The sequence below is a fragment of the Limulus polyphemus genome, unplaced genomic scaffold (genome assembly GCF_000517525.1).
Source record: "Limulus polyphemus unplaced genomic scaffold, Limulus_polyphemus-2.1.2 Scaffold1200, whole genome shotgun sequence".
Classification (NCBI taxonomy): domain Eukaryota; kingdom Metazoa; phylum Arthropoda; class Merostomata; order Xiphosura; family Limulidae; genus Limulus; species Limulus polyphemus.
Genome location: NW_013666810.1, coordinates 119,241 through 126,971, shown reverse-complemented (window position 1 = coordinate 126,971; position 7,731 = coordinate 119,241). Strand labels below are relative to the sequence as shown.

The following is a 7,731-nucleotide window of genomic DNA, read 5'->3' as shown; positions in this document are numbered from 1 at the left end:
ACGGGGATTCGAACCCGCGACCTGCAGATTGCAAGTCGAGTGCCCTAACCGCCTGGCCATGCTGGGCCCTTTATTTGATAGAAAAACATACTTAACTTTCAAAAAGTCTATGCATAAAATCACATGAGCTGTTGGTCTGAAAATTTATTACAGCTTCACCTAAGAGTAAATGTTGATTCTTTTTAGTTTTTGTCATTTGGATTAAAGACAGCTGATGTAGAGCAGCAAAACTATAGAGTGAAAGCACATGTAGATACATAAGTATTGGTTAGACCAAGCAAACTAGATTAGCAGTTTCTAGCTCAAGTTTTCAAAAAAATCGTATGGGTGAATGATTATTATTCATTATTCATTGGCAACTGTTAAGCAAAATTTTGCTAAATTATATGAAATTCTCCTAATTAAAGAGCATTTAGTGTCACGTGATATTAGCTTAAGCATATAGTGCAAATAATGATGTTTCATACAGCTGTACTGAGTACATGTGGGTGATGACAAGAAACTGTTAATCTAGTTTCCATGGCATTATTATAAAAGATGTTATTAACACTGTTTTAGAGAGGAAAAATTACAACCATCTATTTTAAAGAATATAGTTGGTTCTCTATAGGTCTGTTCCGAGTAATAGGGTTGCAATCCTAAAGCTAATTTAGGTTACTTTCTTACTTTTATGGTTTGTTGGTGTGTAATGACGAAAAGTCGTGATATCTAATCAAAAACACCTTAGGTGTGACAAAAAGATGCACCCAAAAAAGGATTGAGCATGTGACTTAAAGGAATGAAATCAAAATTGGTGACCAAACTGGTAGCTACATTATAGCATCGATAAGAATTTTACAGCAAATATTCATTCATTAGTTAGCCAGGCCACGTATTTTGTTTTACTCACCAAAATGCCCCAAGTTGAACAAAAACACAGCCTTCGTAACTAATGAATGAATATTTGATGTAAAATTCAATGCTATCAATGCTATGAGTGTAGCTGAAAGTTTGGCTGCCAGTTTTGATTTCATTCCTTTAAGTCACATGCTCAGTCCTTTTTTTGCCACACTTTTTTTTTTCATATCTAATGTGCTTTTCTTTAGATCTATATCTTAGATAAGTAATCAGCTTTGATTGTTTTATAAATATGGGCATTAGAACAAGTATTAGATAATATAATAATTTTACACTCTTTTTAAATTAGGCAGACATTGAAAAATATACAATTCTGACAGTCTTGGACACATAGGATATGTAATGTCTAGAAATACAAATCATATATGTGATAGCCATACATACACAAAAATATTTTGTAAATTATGGTGAATGTGTGATATCTTAGGGTACACAAATTTCCTATTAAGCTAATCACATAGGTTCTGCAAATTAACAAGAGATTTTCAGCAGAAAATGTCATGCAGGTGTAGTTCTTAATTCCAGGACTTTCATTGATGTTGAAGAATGACAGAAACTGAATATAATATGTAGCAAAATGAAGCAATATTTGTTCACAAACCAGACACAATCAAAGTTAAGGAGTATGTATTTGAGTATGAGAGATGACATCATGTCTGGAGCTTTGACAGCTCTCAATGAAGTGGTAGGTCTCTTTGAATATATGTGAAGAAGGTTTAGAAAATGGAAAATTATGTACATTAGACAACTTGCTCCTGGCTGTGGCACTTTATGGCTGGAATCTGCTTGAAGGTCAAATATGGTGTGATTTTTGTAAGGGGCACGGTGGGTAGCTATAGCTTTTCTGGCCACAAAGACTGGGTGCAGGGTCACTTGATGTGCAATGGAAGGATGATGGCTGATCTTCATGCTCTGACATTAACAGCAGAAGCTGTGGGATATTTCCCCACTGATTTTCAGACCAATAACACCTGACTCCCTAAACCTTTCTAACACTTGAACTATGAGAAGAGTTCAGCTCCAGGAAGGTATTCTATGGTTTTGAGATATGATGTTCCCACCAGAGATGGAGGCATATCAGGTGACAGTGTCTCTTCTCCACAGAATACCTAATAATATGAAATATCATAACCTTGTACAGGAATCCCAAAGGTTCAGCTGGTGCTGGTTTATCATGGGTCAGCGTTAATTCATTGTTCAGTAGTGGACACTTGGCTGAGAGAGAGGGGTAAACTGGGCTCCATCAGCTTGAGGGTCATAGCAAGTGACTCAGTCCTCAGGCTTCCCTTTCTTGGCAGCTTGGAGGCTGTTGTCCATTTCCTTGTGGTCTTTGTTCTTAGGCTCTTATTCTGTCTGGCTAAACATCAGGTCAGCTTCTGGGGTCTTGTGGACTACAGAGTACTCAGAAACATTAGGAAAGTCCTTGAAGAGAATTTTTTCAGGATAATTTTCCTTTTTAGTACATCAATTTTTCTAGAAAGACAGCAATAAAATTGAAAATGACTACACAACCAGCTAATTGAGGAAATAAGATAGCCAGAAGGGTTAGGTACTAGGTCTTAAATAGAAAAAAACGATTGAAGTATAAGGTCAAATAAATTGTGTTTGTCAGAAATTCAACTAGAAGTGTAGGTTTAAAGTTGTAATGGCATGGTTATAACAATCCTCTGGCCTAAAGTTGGTTTTATACATAGTGTGTGAAACTATTTCTGTGGTAAAGTGACATTTCTACTGACTTTCTGTGTACTCATGTGTATATTATATGTATACAGTATATCCCTTGCACCTTTGGACATCCTTGTTCCCAGGCTTCATCAGGTCTTGTGTTTGACCTACACTCAGCTGTGCTGTCCACTGCTTGTGTTGCAATGATAACAGATATCCAAGAACTCAGGTTACATTCCTTTCACTACTTTCTGGTTGTTATAAACATAGCCTAGGTCCAATAGAAAAGAAATGAGGGGCATAGATTGCATGATTACTATACAAGTAACCAAAACAAGCTAGCTACCATACAAGTGCCAACCTTTACCTTCTGATCATAGGAATCCATTAACACTGTTACTTCACTTCCTATCAGACTCCTTTCAGGTACAAGTTTAGTAATTCCAAAGGGAAGTACAAAGCAGCACCATGTGGGTGTTACTTTCTGCCTCCAGCTTTACACTTCAGTCTGCAGTTTCAAGCATTTCAACTTTACTTTGTACTGAAATAATGTTAAGGAATTATTCAGTAAAACTGTATGCTCATAAATTATTTTAATTTCATCCAGTTGAAATATCATTTTACTACTATCAAAAACACTAGATCAAATTGTGATTCCCTCAAATGTAGTGTATGCTTACCTGTTATTGTTACCTCTTGAGCAAAACTCCACTATCGGCCAAATGTTTCACTGTCAAAATTGATACATTCCCTCACCAGCATTAATGAAAATATCAGAAGCACTTTATATTCAATATTACTTGACTAGTCAGTGCTCAGAGTTTGCTCAATATCTCAACACTTAACAACCAGATCAGATCTCATATTTTACAATTCATATGTTGATTAACAGTGTTCTCAATGTAAATGATGCATTTGTATTAGAAAAACTCATTAATGACTTTGTTTAATGTTTATATACATGTGCTATGCTACACATGTATTGCCGTATACATATTACTTAATGTTACATGTCATCACACACGTATTACTAACTTTGGACAGACTGCACCTTTACCTTTGCAACCAACACATGTTACCTCCAGTAGCTATGTCACCTGTTCTCAGTTGAATTGATGCATTTGTGTTATACATAATTCATGAATGACTTTGTTCAATGTTCACAGACATATGCAACACCACATGCATGCTTTTATTCATATACATATATTACCATATATATATTACTCAATGTTACCTATTGTCACATGTTTGCTATTTAAGGATATTTATCTATTGCTGTATTGTAATGGTACCATTGACAATTATTATTTTTGTGTTAAAGGATTTTTAGTTATATTTTAGTATGCTTCTTTTACATATTTCATTCCTTTTTTTTTCTTACCATTTTCTATGTTAAAAGGTTTTTATTGTGTGACAGTTATGTTAATTTGATGTATAAGTGTTTTATAGTTTTCTTTTGTTGTGAACTGTTTTTAAGTTTTAAAAGACATATTTTGCATTTTCATTAATGTAAATACTAATCATTAAATAACTTGCATTAGTGAATTTGATTTTAAATTCTAACATTATTGTTAATTGTATTAATTGTTTTATTTGTTTGTATTACTGTATAAGTGTTTTGCAGGGGTGAGAGAAAGTTTCATTACTGTTTTCACTAATGCATGAATTTAAGTAATTGGATTTTTAAATGTTAAATTTAGGGATGGCCTGAAGGTAAAGGAGAGAGTAAAGGTGTAGTATGCAGCCATTCTGTGTGTTTTCTCGAAATATATCTGGCTTTTGAAATTATCTTCCTAATCTATGTAAATCTATTCAGACATAATGAATCAGGCTATCCACTGTTTCACCAACACATCAATAGCAGACTGTACTGAATTATCAACCAAGATAAGCCTTGGCCCACTTAGTGATATAATTGACAACACCCATCACATACTGATTACTTAGTTCAGTTTCTGAGAGCTAACGAGCTGTTCTCTGCAAAATAAAGCAAATAATTCTCTGTTAGAGTTTATTCTGTTTAGGCCAGCTTATCCTCTGTGTAGCACACACAAACACTTAACAACTTAACTCAAATATGACCAGTAATACTTTGGTAGCCTTCAGTCTTCTTCATATTATGTAAAGTCTGAAGAATTTCTTTCCTAAGAGCTTTGGGTACTATTAGCTTCAAAACCGGATTTAGAACCATATTTGATCAGTTGAGAACAATTGTGCAACACACCTTTTGAACTCATAACTACTTGGACAAGTGCCACAAGTTATGGTGTTATCACTATGTTCCTCAATTTGTGCTAGCCATGCTACATCTTGCTTCACAGCATGGAGCACGTATGCTGTACTTAAATCATTGTGATATCCATCTATTTGTGGAATCCCCTACAGTATGATTTGATATTGCTATAGCAGAAATTGTTTTAACTCTGACACTGTGTCCCTGGTTCATGATATTCAAGATATTGAGAGCCCATTTGACAGTAGTGAATTCTCTACCATACAGGTAGTGTCAGTAGTGTTTGATGAAGACCATAAGTGTAAGCAGTTCTTTCTTCTTCATTTAGTATCTGCATTCAAGAGCTGTGACATATAACTAGTGTATGCAAATATGTGATAAACCCTATCCCGAAACTGTGATATCATTACTGTGTTTCCACTACACTTGCATTAGTATCCAACAAAATTCCTAGTCTTGAATATGCCAACATTGGAACCTCAACTAAGGTCATATTCCTCAGTCTACCTTAAATGCACATGAGAACAGATAAGGATATGCCAATGTCAAAGAAGCCAATCATGGTGGATCTTTAATATGATGCAAAACCAAGGAAACTGCAGTTTTTTATCATAGCTTAAAACCAGTCTTGCACTGCTGTGATCTGCAAAGTAGCAACAGTGACAACTTTTGAAACTCCAACTCTATCCACAATGTAACTGATAAATTCCACAGCATGCACATAAGTACACACTTGTATGGTTTTAGCTTTAAGCCTGCCTTTTGTATCCATTGAAGTAAGAGGCTCAGGTTTTCAGCAGTGGACTCGAACATGCAACCATACACCAATCTTTCCCATTGAAACCCCTTCGGTGTAAGTTCCATTAGCCTCTCAAAAGTGTCAGGCACATTACCAGGACACATTGCATGAAGTAAAACTTGTTAAACCTATTTTGACTATTGAAAGTATGAAAACAATCGTTGGTCTACTCTTGTCAATATCTGGCTGCCAGGTCTGAATGGTTGAACCATCAGGCACCTTCCATTGCATCCAGATATTCATCTGTCTATGGGAGTGGAAAGGCATCAGTGAGATTCCACACAGAACCTTGGTGTAGCCTCCTTCCTTACAATCACTATTAGAGACAACTGTGCACTCTGTGAAGACTACTATTCTATCCCTTGACATCTATTGGTTGCATCCCTAGTGCTCTAGAGAGACTTTTGTAGCAGATTATTTTTAATTGACGTGATTCCTCTCTGTTTGATGGCAAGTTATGTTTGTTTTTGCCAATCAGAACTTCTGGTCTCTCAAATACAATGGTATATACAACCAACAAGCTATTGAGCTGTTGTCACTATGTTGAATCCCGATTACTTACATAATAATCAACCAATGACATCAGATATGTTGGTAACCATGTATTTGCTTTCAGCTGCAGCATAATGGAAACAACACTATCGATACCTTGCTAACAAGCATTCCAGCAATAATATAAATAGCCAATTGCCTATAATTGCAGAAACATACCTGCTTTAGGGATAGAAATGATTACCTTTCATAAGTTTGCTTTTACTGCATTACATAGCATAAATATACTAGACCTTATCTGCAGTAAACCACAGAAGACTACTTATGTACACTGAGGTATTATGACTTACTCTATAACACATTTGTGTAGTCTACTGTTACCAGGTCCAGTATAGCTGACATTTGATGTGACTTGCCCACTACACTTATCTTTCTGCAACTAGGTCTTTGAATCTCTTGTTGTGGAGATCAAGTAACTCCCTTTCTAAAAATCATCATCTTTGTTTTTTCTCTAAGCTAAAAATAGGTTATTCTTCTCCATATATTTTTCAGTATGTTAACCATGCTCATCATTATTCAATTAGAAAATTATCCACATATTGAGAATGCATAGGACTTAACGGGCATCCTTATCTAACTTCTTTCTCTATCCAAAGTTTGTAATCTTTCTTTTTCTTTTAATTGTTTTATTGTTTATAGTTAATTTACTTGTCATTAGATATTAGTATTTGACCTCTTGTATTTGTTAACACAGCAAAGCAGTATTGTTTTTGTTTCTTTACCATATTTTACATTTTCTTTAGGACTTTTGCTCTTTTTGCTTTACATCAATGACATAGATGAAGGAATGGTTAATAAATTACTTAAATTTACAGATGATATTAAGGTCTTGGATGTTGCTGTAAAGAGGATGCTGCTGATTTACAAAAGCATTTAGTGAGATGGGAAAATAAATGGCAATGTATTTTTGCCCCCCCCCCCAGTAGCACAGCAGTTACAACGCTAGAATCCGGGTTTCGATACCCGTGGTGGGCAGAGCACAGATAGACCATTGGGTAGCTTTGTGTTTAACTTCAAGCAAACAAGCAATGTGTTTTAATTATAATGAATGCAAGATAATGCATGTTGGTTATCATAATTTGAATTATAAGTACAATTTGGATGGGAATAACCCTAACAGTGTCATAAAAGAACGGGATCTTGGTGTAATAGTTGACCAGTCTCTTAAACCATTCAAGCTAGTGGTAGGTCAAAGAAAAAAATATTGAATACAAGTCTAAAAAAGTTATAATTTCATAGTAGAGGTCACTGGTTAGACCACATTTGGACTCCATACCTTAGGAAGAACACTGAATTGTTGGAAAGAGTTACTAGAATGTTGTCCGAGATGTAGGGGTTGTCATACGATGAGAGGCTGAAATCTCTCAAATTGTTTTCTCTTGAAAAAGGAAGAGTTAAAGGGTATCCGATTGAGATGTTTAAGATTGTAAAGTGAATCCATAGTGTTGATGCATCATCTTTTTTCATACTTAACAGTGAGAATAGTAGGACTAGGGGACACAAGTATAAATTTGAGCATGGTAGAAATCATCTTCAGCTAAAACCGGTGTTTGGCCTTTGGAACTGGTTGCCTTCGGATGTT

General features: G+C 35.2%; 1 protein-coding gene across 3 annotated transcripts in view; it reads left to right on the top strand.

Annotated features, from left to right (window-relative positions):
• LOC106462575 (acyl-CoA dehydrogenase family member 11-like) overlaps nucleotides 1–7,731 on the top strand; it is a 176,685-nt gene that overhangs the window by 94,642 nt on the left and 74,312 nt on the right. The window lies entirely within an intron of this gene.